The following is a 14,760-nucleotide window of genomic DNA, read 5'->3' on the forward strand; positions in this document are numbered from 1 at the left end:
TGCTGTACCGGTAGGAGCCACGGGCACCCAGGAAATTTGACGAAACATTCTCTTATCTTCTTCATGTCTTTCGGCATTCCTCATTTCCTGAACGTTTGCCATCACATCAACATATCATCCGCACACCTGTCGGTACACTCGCACGTACGGTAGCTCGCTGCTTTTCCTAGCCCAGCGAGGATTAACAGTCCTCCACGAGGAGAGACGAGAAGTACAGAACGAGAGCGGGCGTCTTTTGTATCATCAAACCCGAGCAACTCTCCTATTATGGCAACATTTTGACAATTTCTCAGGGCAAAGCTTTCGTCGTCGACTCATGCATAACTGAAACAACACAGCTAAGTTTCGACTTCTGAAGGGTTAAGGGGCCCTTTAAATACCTTCGGAACGACTATCTACTATACCTTACAGTATTTCGCACTTGAACCCCTTGGCCGTTAACTGATGGAATACACAAAATGTTAGCAGAGCTGGCACGACCTGGCGCCAAACCTTGCATATGAAGCAACACATCAGCCTCAATGCATTATTTCTAACACAGTTTCCCACAATATTTACTGGGGGAAACTATGGTGCTGAGACAGGTCGGCCACTATCAGAATGATCGGTAGAGCACAGATTTGCCAATACTTGCTTACCTTCTAAGAAAAAGGAAATGACGGCACCAACCATTGTTGCTATTCCTCCCACAAATAGAATTCATGTACATAAAGCTACATCCAAAGGCGCTTACTCATTATTATGACATCAAGCACTTCTGAGTGTTTAAGGCAGTCGACTTTCTCATACAGATAAGCATTTGTATTGCTGGTTCTTGCCATGCAACTTGAACCTCCAAGTAAATTTTGTCAGAGCCTCTGACAGTGCTGCTCATCCAAACGTAACATTTCAAATAAGAATGACAAGCATTTAACTCTTCATATGCGTAGCATTCGCATTCACTATGAACAAGCACTCACGGTTTGAGCGGAAGCCAGCTGGCACGAATGTGAAAAGCAGCACACAGCGGTTCTGTGGGCGAGGCTTATATATTTTTTTTGTCTCTGGTGGTGACACAGTACAGTACATGCGACTTTGAATGCACTCGTGACATTATGAAACTGGTAAGTGCACGAAGACGGGAACATGAAGACGACACACAGGGGTACTTGTGACCATGCTTATTGTAGTGTCTTGGCTTTTGTCTCGGATCAAAAAATGACTGATTGTGAATCTCGTGAGCCGATTCGAATTGGTGCGCCCGAAATGGCCGAGGCGATGAGGTGGAAGTGCAAAACTTCGTCTCGCAACAAAGCACAGCTACAGGACACAGGGGGCCGAGAGAATGAAGCTCAGGCAAATTCATTCCCATGCTGGCTGAAGAGTCGTGTGTTGCAGCTCCCTCAGACACTAGCCGCAGATTTTTCCCCTGGCGTTCTAATATGAAACCACTGATTTCTAAGCCACTGTGTCTAGTTGAGCTTAGTCACCCTACACGGCTTTAGAATGGACGGGGAAGTAGGTGGGCTGGACTTTCACTACTCAAAAAAGGAGATTTTTTCCCTATCCGCAAGTGCACTTCTCGACAATTCACATTCGCCCTACTAACGGCAAGCGGAAACGAGTTCCCGTGTGCACATGCTCAGGCTTATCTATTATTCGAATCTACATCAAGACAGCCGAGTCAACATTTTTCACATCACAGCGCAAGCAAACTGTACTCGAATACATTGCTATTAGTAAGAATAGCTTTCATGAGCAAGACAAACTGCATAGCAGAGAAGCGCACTCGCAGATTAGGAAAATCTCCTATTCAAGGCACATGTAATCGAAAATTCCGCAGAACAGTTAGATCGAAGAGAAAGCCTCCTGAGCTCGTGCGGAAGCAGCCAGGGAGATCACCAGCTGCCGCAATACTGTGTATTGTGCTAGCAAGTGACAGTTTCGTGTCGCCCACATGTGGTGTGCGAGTGTATTCTGTCTAATCCAGCTGCATTTCGTTTCAAAAGTACTGCTGCCCTTTTCCAAAGAACGGAACTGTTGGCTTCAGAAGCAAGACTATCTGTTTAACGACCCCCCCCTCCCCTCCTCCTAATTTTATGGGACACCACGGAAGAGAAACTACTTGCTTTGCTGCAGCCAAATCGATGAAGCCACAGATGCCCATTTTTGTCCATTGTAGACAAAAACATGGCCCATCATAAAAGAAGCTAAAGGTATCTTCTTTGCTCCAAAAATGAGTATCATCTGAAAGTAGTTCATAAACACAGAACAATTTTCTTTATGGCACCTGTGTCCCTCAATCTGCTAATTAGGTTTTCACTGTGTCAACAGTTTTATTTAAAAACTCCACATTTTCATACACAAACACCTAAAGGTGAGTCAATGTTTTTTTTTTCTTTCATGTGCATCGATTTACAGCGAACATACACTAAAGGCTCACACACTACGTGGGAGTCCTGTCACAGCTGTAGGGTTAAGATTAACTGCTCATATTACATAGTGAGCATGCATGTAGCATAGTTGTGCATCGTGCTACAACCAACAAAAAACTTGGCACGCAGCTCACGGCATGGACGAAAGGCACGCAGCTCAGCAGAAACAACCTAACTAAATGGACTGCGAAGCTAAGGAAGGTACAGGGAATATTAAATGTGTTTTAAGTGTAGCCATAGAAGCGCATGAGAAATGCCACTTGCCGCATAGAAGGACGGTACCTACAGCCTTTGGATAACGCGCCTGATGCTCTAGCAACTGATCCACAGTGGCAGACGCTTTCTTGTCCACTTCATTGGGCATTCACGTTCGTGAAATCCTGCCAGTGTTGGCCACGGTCTCTCGCAACCATGACGGCGAGTGTCGAACACTTTGTTGCGGTCGGCAACAAGAGAAAGCTGTCATTCCGTCTTTACCTGCGGTGAGACAATTTTCCACTGACTTTAATTCCTTTCCATTTTCGTTGTAATTAGGAGAGTACAGTTAAAATATACCAATAATGTCCCTGTACCTTCCTTAACTTCCCTGTCCATTGGTTTCATTAGTATGTGTCTAATTAACGAAAACAAGCCTTCCATCACGCCCCCCCCCCCCCTCTCATTTTCAGCTCAGCAGATAACACAGGTCAAAAAAGCTCACACTGAACGACCGGGGAAACGGCATACCAGGGCTTATCCGATAACAATACAAAAAAAAAAACCCGGCCGGACAGCAGCGAATGTCGCGAATAAACAATACAGCAAGGTCAAGCGACGGGTAAAACAAAGAAAACAAGTCATCAGCGAAGCTTCGATTACTTATGAAACCCATGATCTCAATCAGCCCAAACACCTGACTCTTTTACTTCTCTCTATTTCTCTGTCGCTAAAATGTGTCACGTTCACATGCCTGCCAAAAACTGACGCGCCGCTTTCGAGTTCGACACCATTCACGCACTGTTGTAGGCACCCGGAGCGGCTATAAGATCACCTCTAAAAATGCGATAAACGCAACGGCTATCAGCTATCGCACAGCACCACACCAAACACGCTTCGTTGCGGTAGACACCTCCAAAAGTCTAGCAACGTCAGAGTGAAACTCGGCGCACAACACACACTCAGTGACATGAAACACTATCACATGCCATCACGAACGTGTCATCAAACCACACTGACCACAAAAGCGGAACAACTCAAAACTGATGTCATCACGCTAAACACCATCAAAACCACACTTCCTGACTACAAAACGTGCGTGAAATGTAACGCTACGTACGTTAAACGACGCACAGGCCGATCGGAATATAAGGCAGTGGCGAAACGGACCTTTTTTTTTTACGCTCGTTTGAAAAGTATTACAAAATGTGAAGCGGAGAGCACGAACGACGGGGCAAGTCGGTCGGTGCTGTTGATAGCGGACACCTTTTTTTTTTCGCTGACAATGACACGTCGTCCTGTGCGTCACCAACCCATTTTTTTTTTTTTTTATCGTGTGCCTCAAGCGCGCAACAATTTTTAGTATGACGGCTCGCATACCGCGGGATACGTAACACCCCTAGCGCGATACGAAACACCCCCAGCGCGAACGTCATCACCGCAGCTTATATATAAATACAAAAAATTCCACTGTACGTCGAATGACTAACGCAACAGCCCTTCGAAGCAGGGAGCAATGAAAAACAGCGCAGCTACCTCGCAAACTCACAAGGATGTTTTCGGCGCGCACGAAAGGCGACGTTTTTTCTCTCTCTGCAGCAGTTGTAGACGTAATCTTGTCCTGAAGCGAAACGAAGCATGGTTTTTCTCTTTTTTTTTTTTTTTTTTGCTCCAGTATGGGCGTCTTGCGACGCGGCCCGAATCTAATTAAGGCATCGACTCGTAGTCCCCCAAAACAGCGCAACCAACGCTTTTACAAATGCGTGTACATCTAAAAGTAATTGAACCCGCGACCCAACAAAAAGAGGTGCTATGCGCAATAATTGCTGCGGATTCGACTTTTGAAATCGCGACATGGTCTGGGAACATCTATAATGATATCGTTACGAGAGACGCCGCAGTGGAAGGCCCACCGGTAATCACGACCACGGCTACGTCTGTCCGTGTTCGCTTGTTTTTTTTTTTGTTTTTGTTTTTTTTTTAGTATTTCAGCGTGATTTGTAGTGGGATCTGTCGAATTTCATTGGCACGTACGCATCAGGAGTTTTTTCTTGCACACACCGGACGAATTTTGGTTTCGCTTCTACCAGCACGCAGCTTCGACGTAAAAATGCGGAAAGTAGTAATACGACCGGCAGGATGAGAAACAGGAAGGCCTACTTTCCGTAAACGTTCGCACGTTTTTTTTTTCTTGTTTTTTTTTTTTGTTCAACCCGATTTTTCGCCATGTTTCGCTCGTAGCCGGAACTAATCGGCTTTTGAACGGCGCTTCAGCTTAGGGAACTTAGACAACCGCTCCTCTATGAGGTCGTACTGCATCCATCTCCACGATTTCACACAGACCGCCGCCGTAACATTTATCGATAATGTTCAGATACAAAACGATATCGCGATCGACTATTTTCAAATCGAACGTCCTCGGCAGGCCCCACTTACCACGTCGCTTGACCGAAAGAACAAAAAAAAAGGACACCGAAAAGCAACCCCTACAACGAGTCACACCATTCTGAAGTTTTTATACTTTTTTTGTTGCGCATACGTAGCGAATCTCCGATCCTCGCCCGTTCCCGAAGTCAACAAGCATCGATTTGACATTCCACACCCGACAGCAGTATGGTCGCCGAGGCACGACATCGACGACTACGTCGACTTCGGGCGAATCACCTGTCGCGCTGTAAACGCAACGTTCTTTTAAACGACAACCCGAGCAGGCAGCCGCGAAAGAGAGCCTCCCTATCTATGACCCTGTTGAGGTTAAAAAACGGGCATTCCTCCAATTGCAATAAACAAAACGCGCCGCGCACAACAGCGCACAGCTCCGACTGAAAGGAGAGGGTAAGGGCTACGCTGGGGGACGAAACTAACAATAAAAAGGGTACACGGACGAGGACAAGTCACGATTATTTTCCTGCGGCCGGTCTCCGATGACCAGGAAAAGAACGTCGAAGCGTTTGTCACGTTCGGATCCAACAGCTCCCCCACCTTTTGTTACACCTGCTCGATAGTCTGGCAGTCGCCGTGTTGGTGCGCCCCGCAAAAGAAAAACTTGGCTCGCGACCCACGGAAAGAGACAGCACGCCCACACTTTATTGCAATTAGCGCTTCTCGTGCGCACGGGGTGGATGACTTTTGTGGTTGTAGGCAGACGGCCCGCCTGCCAAGCGACGCCCCGAGTTGTTTCTTCGAAGTCCCACGGTGGCGTCACTTGACTCGATCGCGCGGGGCGTTCCTTCGCGAAGAAGTCACACGTTCGTGCTTGCTCAAGCTCTCGGTCGCGCAAGAAAATCGACACACAAAACGACGAAGGGCCCCCCTTTCAGAGTGTCTCGTACAGCCGATTACCCCGACCTTCTCCCAGGGCGCATCGCTGTTGCTCGTGTTATGAACGTTACAGCCCGGTTGGCCGGGCCGTGCGGTCAGCGTAGGAGCTCGCCAGGACAGTAGGGAAGCGGGTAAATGAACATTCACACTTGTCACACGAAGGATAAGCGAGCATTTCGAGACGGGGAGCCCGCAGCCGATAGGCCTAGCCCCCGAAACAGCAAACGTCACGGAGGCGGATAGAAGAAGCGAGATGTGACAGCCGATCGACGGGATTCGAGAAAGGCTCGGGAACTAAGCGAGACGTTCCTAGGTGCTTCGAATGGCGTAACGAGGCTCGCGTAATGTGGAGGCGAAGGCAAATTGAAGCGTATGAATAGTGGAACACAAAACTTACATTTGATCAGTTGACCCATCCAGCGGAAGTCGGCTGCGGATGGATCTTTACGCAGGCAAACAACATACCGGAAGCCAAAACTGTCGATGATGATGATAGCAGTGTTTCAAAGCGTGGTTTCTGCAAAATTACTATTGCTAAATACCGGAGGATTTCATTGCCTTCATGGTGTAACACTTCTAGAGCTTCTGGCTCCTCTATCGGTATGATGTTTGCGACGTGTTCCCGCCTTACACTATCGCTTCTTTCAGATTCAGCAAGCAAGATAGTCATCTCCGAGATCACCTCACGGTGCATTAACCCCACAGATACGCTCCTAGCAAGAGGACGCTGTCACCAACGGTATCTAGAGCGCCTAGATGACAGCTGACCTCTGCCTGATTATTAGCCTCGAGCCACTTTTTCTTTTACATTATTTTTTACATGCTCTGCACTCCATCCTTTCCCCTTCCCTCATGGTAGTTAACCACGCTCCCGCAAGGATCGCGCGAGATTGCGTCATTTTCCTTCTCTCTCTTTCGCTCTTCCTCGTCATTTCCAGGAACTGCTTGTTTCAGCAGGTGCACGTGATATTCGGCAGGCGAAGAACACCCGTATTACATTTCAAGTCACGCTGGAAATTTGATTATAACTCGATCGGGACACTACAGGGACCATTTCTTATCACTAGAGGTTGGATTTACTGGCACCAAAAAATCTAGTTTTAGGCGCCAAGATAGGCAGGCAGAACACAGTTTTAGGCCAGCAAAATCTTAAACATAGGCCCAATAAATGTTTACAAAATTTTGAATTTCGAGGAAATACGTGCAGGACTTGTACGTATCTACGACAGGAAAGCAAAGAGAAATGATTTAGTTTATAATGGTACAAAGGCACCTGTAGCTTAGCATATCCATGCAATTTCATTTCCGCAGGCTTTCAGAATGTGGCCTCTCCTTTTATTGTTCAGAATGTTGAGTTAAGTGTCTACCGTCGGATAAGCACGCTTCTGGGGCCCTTTCTTTCCCGTGTGACTAAGAAGGGCAGCACAGGAGCGAATTGGCAAAATCGGCAGTTAGATCTGTATTTTGAGACTTCTCCAGTTCTGCAGGCTTGCTCGCAAGGGCGAACTTAACACCTCTGTTGCAACGCAGAATTATTTCGCGACTAAAATTTCTTTACCAATTATATCATGGTCAATTCTGCATATCACGATCTCGTTACCTGCTAGACCCGCCCAAACACTCATTGCGACAGAAACATTCTCAAACTATCCACCAACCTTTCAGTCGTGTTAACGCTCACAAACATTTTCTTTTTCCGTCAGCTATCCACCATTGGAATAGACTAGATAACAATATTGTGTGCTGTAACACTATGCAATCATTTATGAACATAATACAGAGTGTACAATTTTAATTATGAGCTGTTGACATTGTATCTTCTTTCTTGTTATTCTTTTATGTATTTTCTTTCGATGCATAGTATGTATTTTCTTGTCTCCACTCCTGCATGAGCCGTGAAAAACCTGCAGTATGTTCAAATAAAAAAAAACGCCAGACTGCAAACAGCCCAGAAGGGTCATTTAGCCTCATGTTAACCGTGTTTATTCGCACAGGGTCAATTTTTATTCTGTCTGTGAAGCCCATAACTCTCACAAGGTTTGGGCATTTGTAGCAGGCAAGAAAAATGGGTGCACTGGGCGCTCGTGATCTCATCACGAAGATTTGCAACACTACATGCCCCGGAAAGAGGTGAAATGTCATACTAAACGTCGCTTGCCCTTCATCTCATGGTCAATCGCCCTAACATGGTTGGCAAAGGGGCCCTGTTGCCTTGACAGTGCTGAAAGGAACTTATGAGATGGAGTATAGGTTGCACCCCATAGGGTTTTTAAAAGCTCAGTATTGCCCGGTAACATAAGTACCGGTTTTGAACTGTATCAGAAAGGAAAATTTGAGGATAAATAGCATTCATATAAACAATGATTTTGAAGATTGGCATTTATAGGCACTATTAAAACAATATGACAGCCCTTTCTAGCCTCTACATCATGTTCACATATCAAAGTGGCACGATTGGAACACAAGAAACAAAATAAGCATTTGCTTATAATTCGGTTTCTACTCATCACTGGTGCTCACTAGCACGGATACTATCTCACTTTTGAACATTAAACACTTACGATTTACTGCCACTTGGTATTGCAAAAGCAATGAGTACGTGCAGTAAAACAGACAAGCCTCAAATGCTGCTCTATGCACGTATATGAAGAAAGGCCACGAAAATAAAAATCGTATAACTGATTGCTATCTTCACTGTGCACTTGAAAAAAAAGAAAGATGGGCATAAAACACCATTTGACAATGTCCTTTTTTTTTTAGGCCATGAAGCCTAATTGATTGTCCATAGTGTTCGTAGTACGCGACTTCTCACGAATATCCGACAGATACATAAAATGGGATGAAGTGCGCACTTTGAGCAAAATGTTACGTTGCCTTACGTTATCTATTTATGTGGTAAAATGTTTCCAATTTTGCTGAATAGAAATGCTAAACAATTACATTACTGTGTGACAGTACTGCATGTTCTGAAACACAGCATTCTAGAACTCTACATAGGAAGAAACTATAACAGTTATTATAAGAATACCATCATTTACAGTTCGAAACAATGAAAGAATCAAGCTTTGCATTGGGGTTTTAGCCCTTTAATGCCTGAATTATAAAACCACAAACGAAAAAAAAATTGTTCTCATTTTCCAGTTTTAAATGGCAACCTTCAATTGATTCTGCAGTTAAATGATCTAAAATGCAACTTTAATGGTTACTCGAAGGTATGTCGCAAGTTCGCGGAATGCCACAGAAGCGAGGATTTTGTAACAAAAGGTGTACCTCCGAACTACACTGCATGCCGTGTGCCACTTCTTGGGTGTGTACAGACCAAATGAAGAAGATTACAGGAGATTGGGCTTGCATAACTCAGGGGAGAAATAATGAAGTAGTGAGAGCTGTTGCACGTGCTTTGCATTCTCCGCCATCAGGTACACCCCACGCCCGGTTCTAGCACAGAACACTTTACACGAGACGACGCTAGATCTTTCGCCTTGAAAGCTACCTTCACGGTGAGTACTAGACAACTAGCATTAAAGGCGGCAACGCATTTCGTGACTTTGCTTGCTCGGAATTTCTCGGCGTGTTGCAAATTCACGACACTCTGCAGTGAGGGGCCGCAGTATAGAATAAAATATGAAATAGAATAATTGCACCTAGCTGCACACGTCAAAGCGTGCGATCGTACAACACTAGAGGTTTTTGGCAAGCTATGGAAACACGTTACGGAAATACAACACGGTTCCTTTCTGTGTGCGTGTACAATGCTCGCGCATGCGCACACGTCAGCCAGTTCCATATTGCCGCCTATCCATAAGGTGTTTCCGCAGCTTGCTAAAATATTCTACTGTTTGATGATGCAACAAACATTCCAAACTGCAGCGAGAGACTTGTGAGAGAAATTTTCGAGGCTGACCAAATACATATGCTATGAGATATGTGCACAAGTGCTCTACCAGTCACATTGATGGATTAAAAACTGTGCTATTCGGTGAAGGATAGCATATCGTAAACCTTTCAGATCACTACATACGAGCTTAGTTTGCAACGGAGCATGCGCACCCACACTGCTTTCTTGGAATCTTTTACAACAAACTTCAGTTGTAATTGAGCGCCATCCTGTTCGCAACATTTCTTCCTGTACCAAGTTTTGTGCTGCTTGACGTTTCCGCACGCATAAATCTATCACAAAACACTGTGCAGAAGGGTATTAGTTTATTAGTTCAAAGCTGCAGTGGGAATCGATGATGCAACTCATCTAGGAAGACCACTTACAAGTGATGCGCAGCAGTATGCGCAGATACTCCAGCGGTAAAAATGCGTGCAACGTATTCTTCATAAACATACGACAAGCATCAAAGTACATTACTTACAGAACACGTGAAGTTACAATGTGGTGCCTTTTGTTAATGTCCACTAGTACACAACTGAAGAAGTTTGCACGAATTCCTAAATGAGCTATGTGTACAAAGATACAATCAATATGCGTACGACAACTTTACAAAGTATCAAGTGACACAAAAAGTTTGTAGGCATGAAATAATGCATCACATTATCGCAGGCTACATGATAACTGTAAGAAAACATTTAATTGAATGCAGTAAAATCATACTTCAACATATGCAACCAAACCTTTCACTGTAAAAGCCATTTCGGTGTGGCCCGCATAAGACACGAAAATATTTCACAAAGCATAAAATGATGCATAAGTATAAGGCAACGAAGCTTAGAACAAACACGACCCACTAACTGCTTTATAACTCACGGTGGCGCTTAGTCAACGACATAAGTTCACACGTTTAGAGGACCCTCATTGGTATTGACAGGCATTGAGTATAATACACTGCATATGGGCTCATATATAGTTAACAGAGAGATCGCTTGGACATACTTCCTCACGCACACACATGCAAAGCAGACGAGGGGGCACAACACTAGGTGGCGCAAGGTTACAGGCTGAAATGTAGCCCAAACGGTGGAAATTACAACCACTCTCGACTGCATATATAGGTGCAGAAGTATAGTTGAGGCACAGGTTAACACGTCAGGCATTTCAACGCGACAATGACGAAGACAGACGTTCAAGTACGTACAGCAGGTGTAGACCAAATGGCACAGAAAAGTGCATGTCCTTCGCTCACAGAGATCACCTTGTTTGGCTTGCGACTTAGGGCACACAGCGTGCAACATATCTTCCTCACTCCTTCATCCTACTTCTGTGCAATAACAAGCAAGAATGAGCATGCACTACAACACATCGAGACAAGTACAAAACGATTCGTTCCTAAAATAAGCGCATTTTATGGCACAGACGACGCGATGACAGCACAGTGCAAAACAATTGCATAGTATCAACAAATTATCGGGTGATGCAACCAACAGTAGCAGAGCAAGTGAAAATACAAGAAGCGTGGGCAGTAAAAAATTCAAGTCTCATGCGAATGCGTAAACAGACATACATGATACATACAATCACCATTAACTAATCGCTTCGCTGTGCAGAACTGTGCAGCCAAACTTACACTGAAACTTTTGTAACTTAAAAACAAAAGCTTATGAAAGATCTTAGCAATGAAAGGCATAGAGAAATGAGTGCAGTTTTACAATCAACTATAATTTTGTTAAAGTGGAATGGACTGGCACATTTGGAAAATAAATGAAATTATAAAAATGATAATCAAATGGAGGTATTTCCAAATGGTTCTAACCTGCAACTACTATGCTGACGCCAAATATTTTACAATATAGGAACAAGACAATGTATATTCCAGCTAAATATTGTATCAGTTAATCCTGCACTAGCTTGAGCTGCACTGAGCATATGATAGCAAGGCCTCTTTTATTTAGGGCAACAAGAAAATCAGTCACACATCATTTCGTAAAGCTAGAAATCGTTTGAAGTCGAACACCACTGGAAAAGCATTTTTTAGGCCAGGTGAAAAAAGCATTAGCACACTAGCCAACGATATACAGACGAGGCCAGAATGAATTAATTCACCATGCTAGAAACAAAATTTCAAGAAAGCGCAAAAGAAATTCAAGCCACTGAAGCAAGGAGAAAAAGTTGGAACTGCGCCGACGCGGCTTCGCTTGCGACATGGCAACATCGTGTCAAACGAATGCATTCGACGAGCAATGCAGTTAGCTGAAAAACATCGCAACTGCAAAATACTTTCCAGAATGACTAGAATGCTTGAGGAACTTTGCTTTGTAGCACATCATCCCACGCATTTATGCGTGTAGGAGATTCAAGTCGTAAGATGAGCGCAACTGCGTCACACTCCCAAGTCGGAGCGCACTAAAGAAAAAATAATAGCCATACATGTTAGCTATTCTGTCTTAGTTTAACTGATGGCATACTAAAAGTGCAAACAGGATGCAAATGGACGCACAAGGACAACAGCTTGCACGAAACTTTCATCCGGTTCAGTTTAACTCTGGCGATGTAACTTTCCGTTTTCGGGCACCAGCGCACTGGAATCGGGCAAACATTTCCCAAACTTTGTGGACTCAACGTGCTAGCTAGATGTCAAATGCGTCGGCAGGATAATTTCTGAAGTACACTAACCAGCATCTGTTACCGCATAAGACTATGCAGATATTACAAATGACTGCAATGCCATTCTCATATTACAACAGATCATGCAGACGGTCGAGTATAATTACGGTAAGTTACACTTAATATATGGTCAATCGACCAACTCAGTCTTCTCATCACAATGCGTCTGTTTTACGGTCAGAAGATACTCCAGCAAAATACAGCTACGGAACCATTGTTGTCAATGCGAATTCAGTACATTAACAGTGTCTGTTATTGTAATCAGAAGATGCAGGCGCCAAAGAATTGCAAGGAAATTGTGCCATTACACGAACAGTCATATGCAGTTATAGACAATTACATCTAATTAAAAAGACAATTAGTTCAATCAATTCATAACGAATATATGCATATTATGGCCATAAAAGAACCTGCTTTATGGTAAGAAAACCAATGTGAGATGCATCTACAAAACCGTTTCTGCAATATGAATACCCCAATATTTCCATCATTGCTTTTGGTCAGGTGAGGGCAATGAAGAGTGAGCACGTCAGTGCTGCTCCTGACGAAAAACGCCACTTTGACGCTCAGCACTGGCGCCGTCATTGCGTGTCCTTTTGCATCTCATGTTTACCAACACCAATCACAATGAACTAAATCGCCTGACGTAAAGCACAATCAAAGCTGCTAAACTAAAGTACACTCATACATCGGTATCACAAACCCTGATATAAGGAAATATTAGTTATAGCAAAGTAAGTTAACTATAGTCTCGTAATACATACAGTCTTAGGAATGCACATTTATAACAAGTTTTCGATTACAACGATGGTATTTTCGTGTAAGGTGCAGCTTTGTTATAACGACGTTTGATCCTACGACATGAACCACCCAGAGTTACATATTCTGTTTGCAGCACACGCAACACTGACATCAACAGCCATGAGTGTATCATGCTCCTGTGTTCGGGTGGAAAGTGCAGCAAAAATTTTGGCACGTGCAACAAATTTGGCCAAGCTTCTCGCTTGCAAGAACCTACGACGATGCGAAGCAGTCTCTGCAAACGAGCATTGTCTCATTTTTTTAAAGCAGATCCAGCACGTTGGAGTGCCAACAATTACAACTCCACATTCCACGGCAGCACACACGATGCCAAATTCGAGAGAGTGATGTCTCCAGAATCAAGGCAAGAGAGTCACAACCGATAAGTCGGGAAGCTTGGGCGTCGCGTAGAAAACACAACCACGCGCGACTACACGTTAACAGCAATTAAACGTCCGGGCGGTCTGAAAAGACAGAACTGAAGAGGCGGACTCAAAAGGTTTCAGGTCACTCCAATCACCAACGTTAGTTAAGGATCATAAGTCTGGGTATCTTACTTTTGGCAGCTACCAAAACTGGAAAGAAAGACATACTAGGTTAGTGTACAAGGTGTCAAGAGGAGTTGACAAGAGAGGAGAAGATAGAATTTTTAGCTCCTTCCAGTGGTCGTCTGCTTTTTTGTTGTTGTTGTTGTTGTTGCTGTTGTTGTTTGTTTATTTCTGTGGCAGGAGCAGACAACAAAATATGGTGGACCTACTGTTGATTAATTTTGGTTAATTTCGGTGGTCGATTTCCTGTCATTTTCATCCTATTTGGCACTTTAATACATACCAACAAGGATGATTAAGCTCAACATTCTCAAAAAACAAACGTAGCTGAGAACAGCTTCTCACCAGGGTCAAGCATAATAAATGTAAAATTCAAGGAATCGTCGGTTATAACAAACAATCAGTTATAACAAAGTAGGTAAATAATAGCCTTGCCATTAATATTGCTACAAATATGTGTTCATAACAAGTCATCGTTTATAATACATCATTAGAGATGAAAATGTAAATAGAGAATCGTCTTGCCATTGATACAGTATTACGAATGTATGCTTATAATGAACAATCGGTTATAATGAATTATTAGTTATAACAACATAAAAAGAATCAGCCTTGTCATTAGACCAGTATAATAATATGCTTATCACGAATCATCAGTTGTAATGAATTACTATTAGTTACAACAATCTAAATAAAGGATAGTCTTAGCCTTAAAATAGTGCTATGAATATATTTATAAGATTTTTTTCTGATAAAAAGAAGCCATTTTCACGCCAGTTTCCTTGCATGAAGGTTTAACAGTACTAGTTAGTAAGTAAATGTTTCAACGTAGCCTGGTGAGAAGCCCTTTAGCGACCAATTGTAACGTAATGTAAATGTTATGCAGAAGGAAATATGAGAAACGTTTACAATAGCAATATGACGAAATTTCAAA

At 43.6% G+C, this 14,760-nt stretch overlaps 1 protein-coding gene across 11 annotated transcripts in view; it reads right to left on the reverse strand.

The window, feature by feature from the left end:
• Window positions 1–6,626, reverse strand: part of lqf (epsin homolog lqf) — a 49,143-nt gene extending 42,517 nt beyond the window's left edge. For 3 of the 11 annotated variants that reach the window (XM_037431047.2, XM_037431051.2, XM_037431043.2), the window contains exon 1: window positions 6,328–6,626. The gene's annotated coding sequence lies outside the window, so the exon portion shown is untranslated. Of the gene's footprint in view, window positions 1–2,696; window positions 2,892–3,729; window positions 3,867–4,158; window positions 4,223–6,327 lie in introns of those variants that run through there. The other 8 variants (XM_037431044.2, XM_075868837.1, XM_075868836.1 and 5 more) reach the window with 8 other exon arrangements.
• Window positions 6,627–14,760: the final 8,134 nt, after the last annotated feature.

Source organism: Rhipicephalus microplus, chromosome 7 (genome assembly GCF_043290135.1).
Source record: "Rhipicephalus microplus isolate Deutch F79 chromosome 7, USDA_Rmic, whole genome shotgun sequence".
NCBI lineage: Eukaryota > Metazoa > Arthropoda > Arachnida > Ixodida > Ixodidae > Rhipicephalus > Rhipicephalus microplus.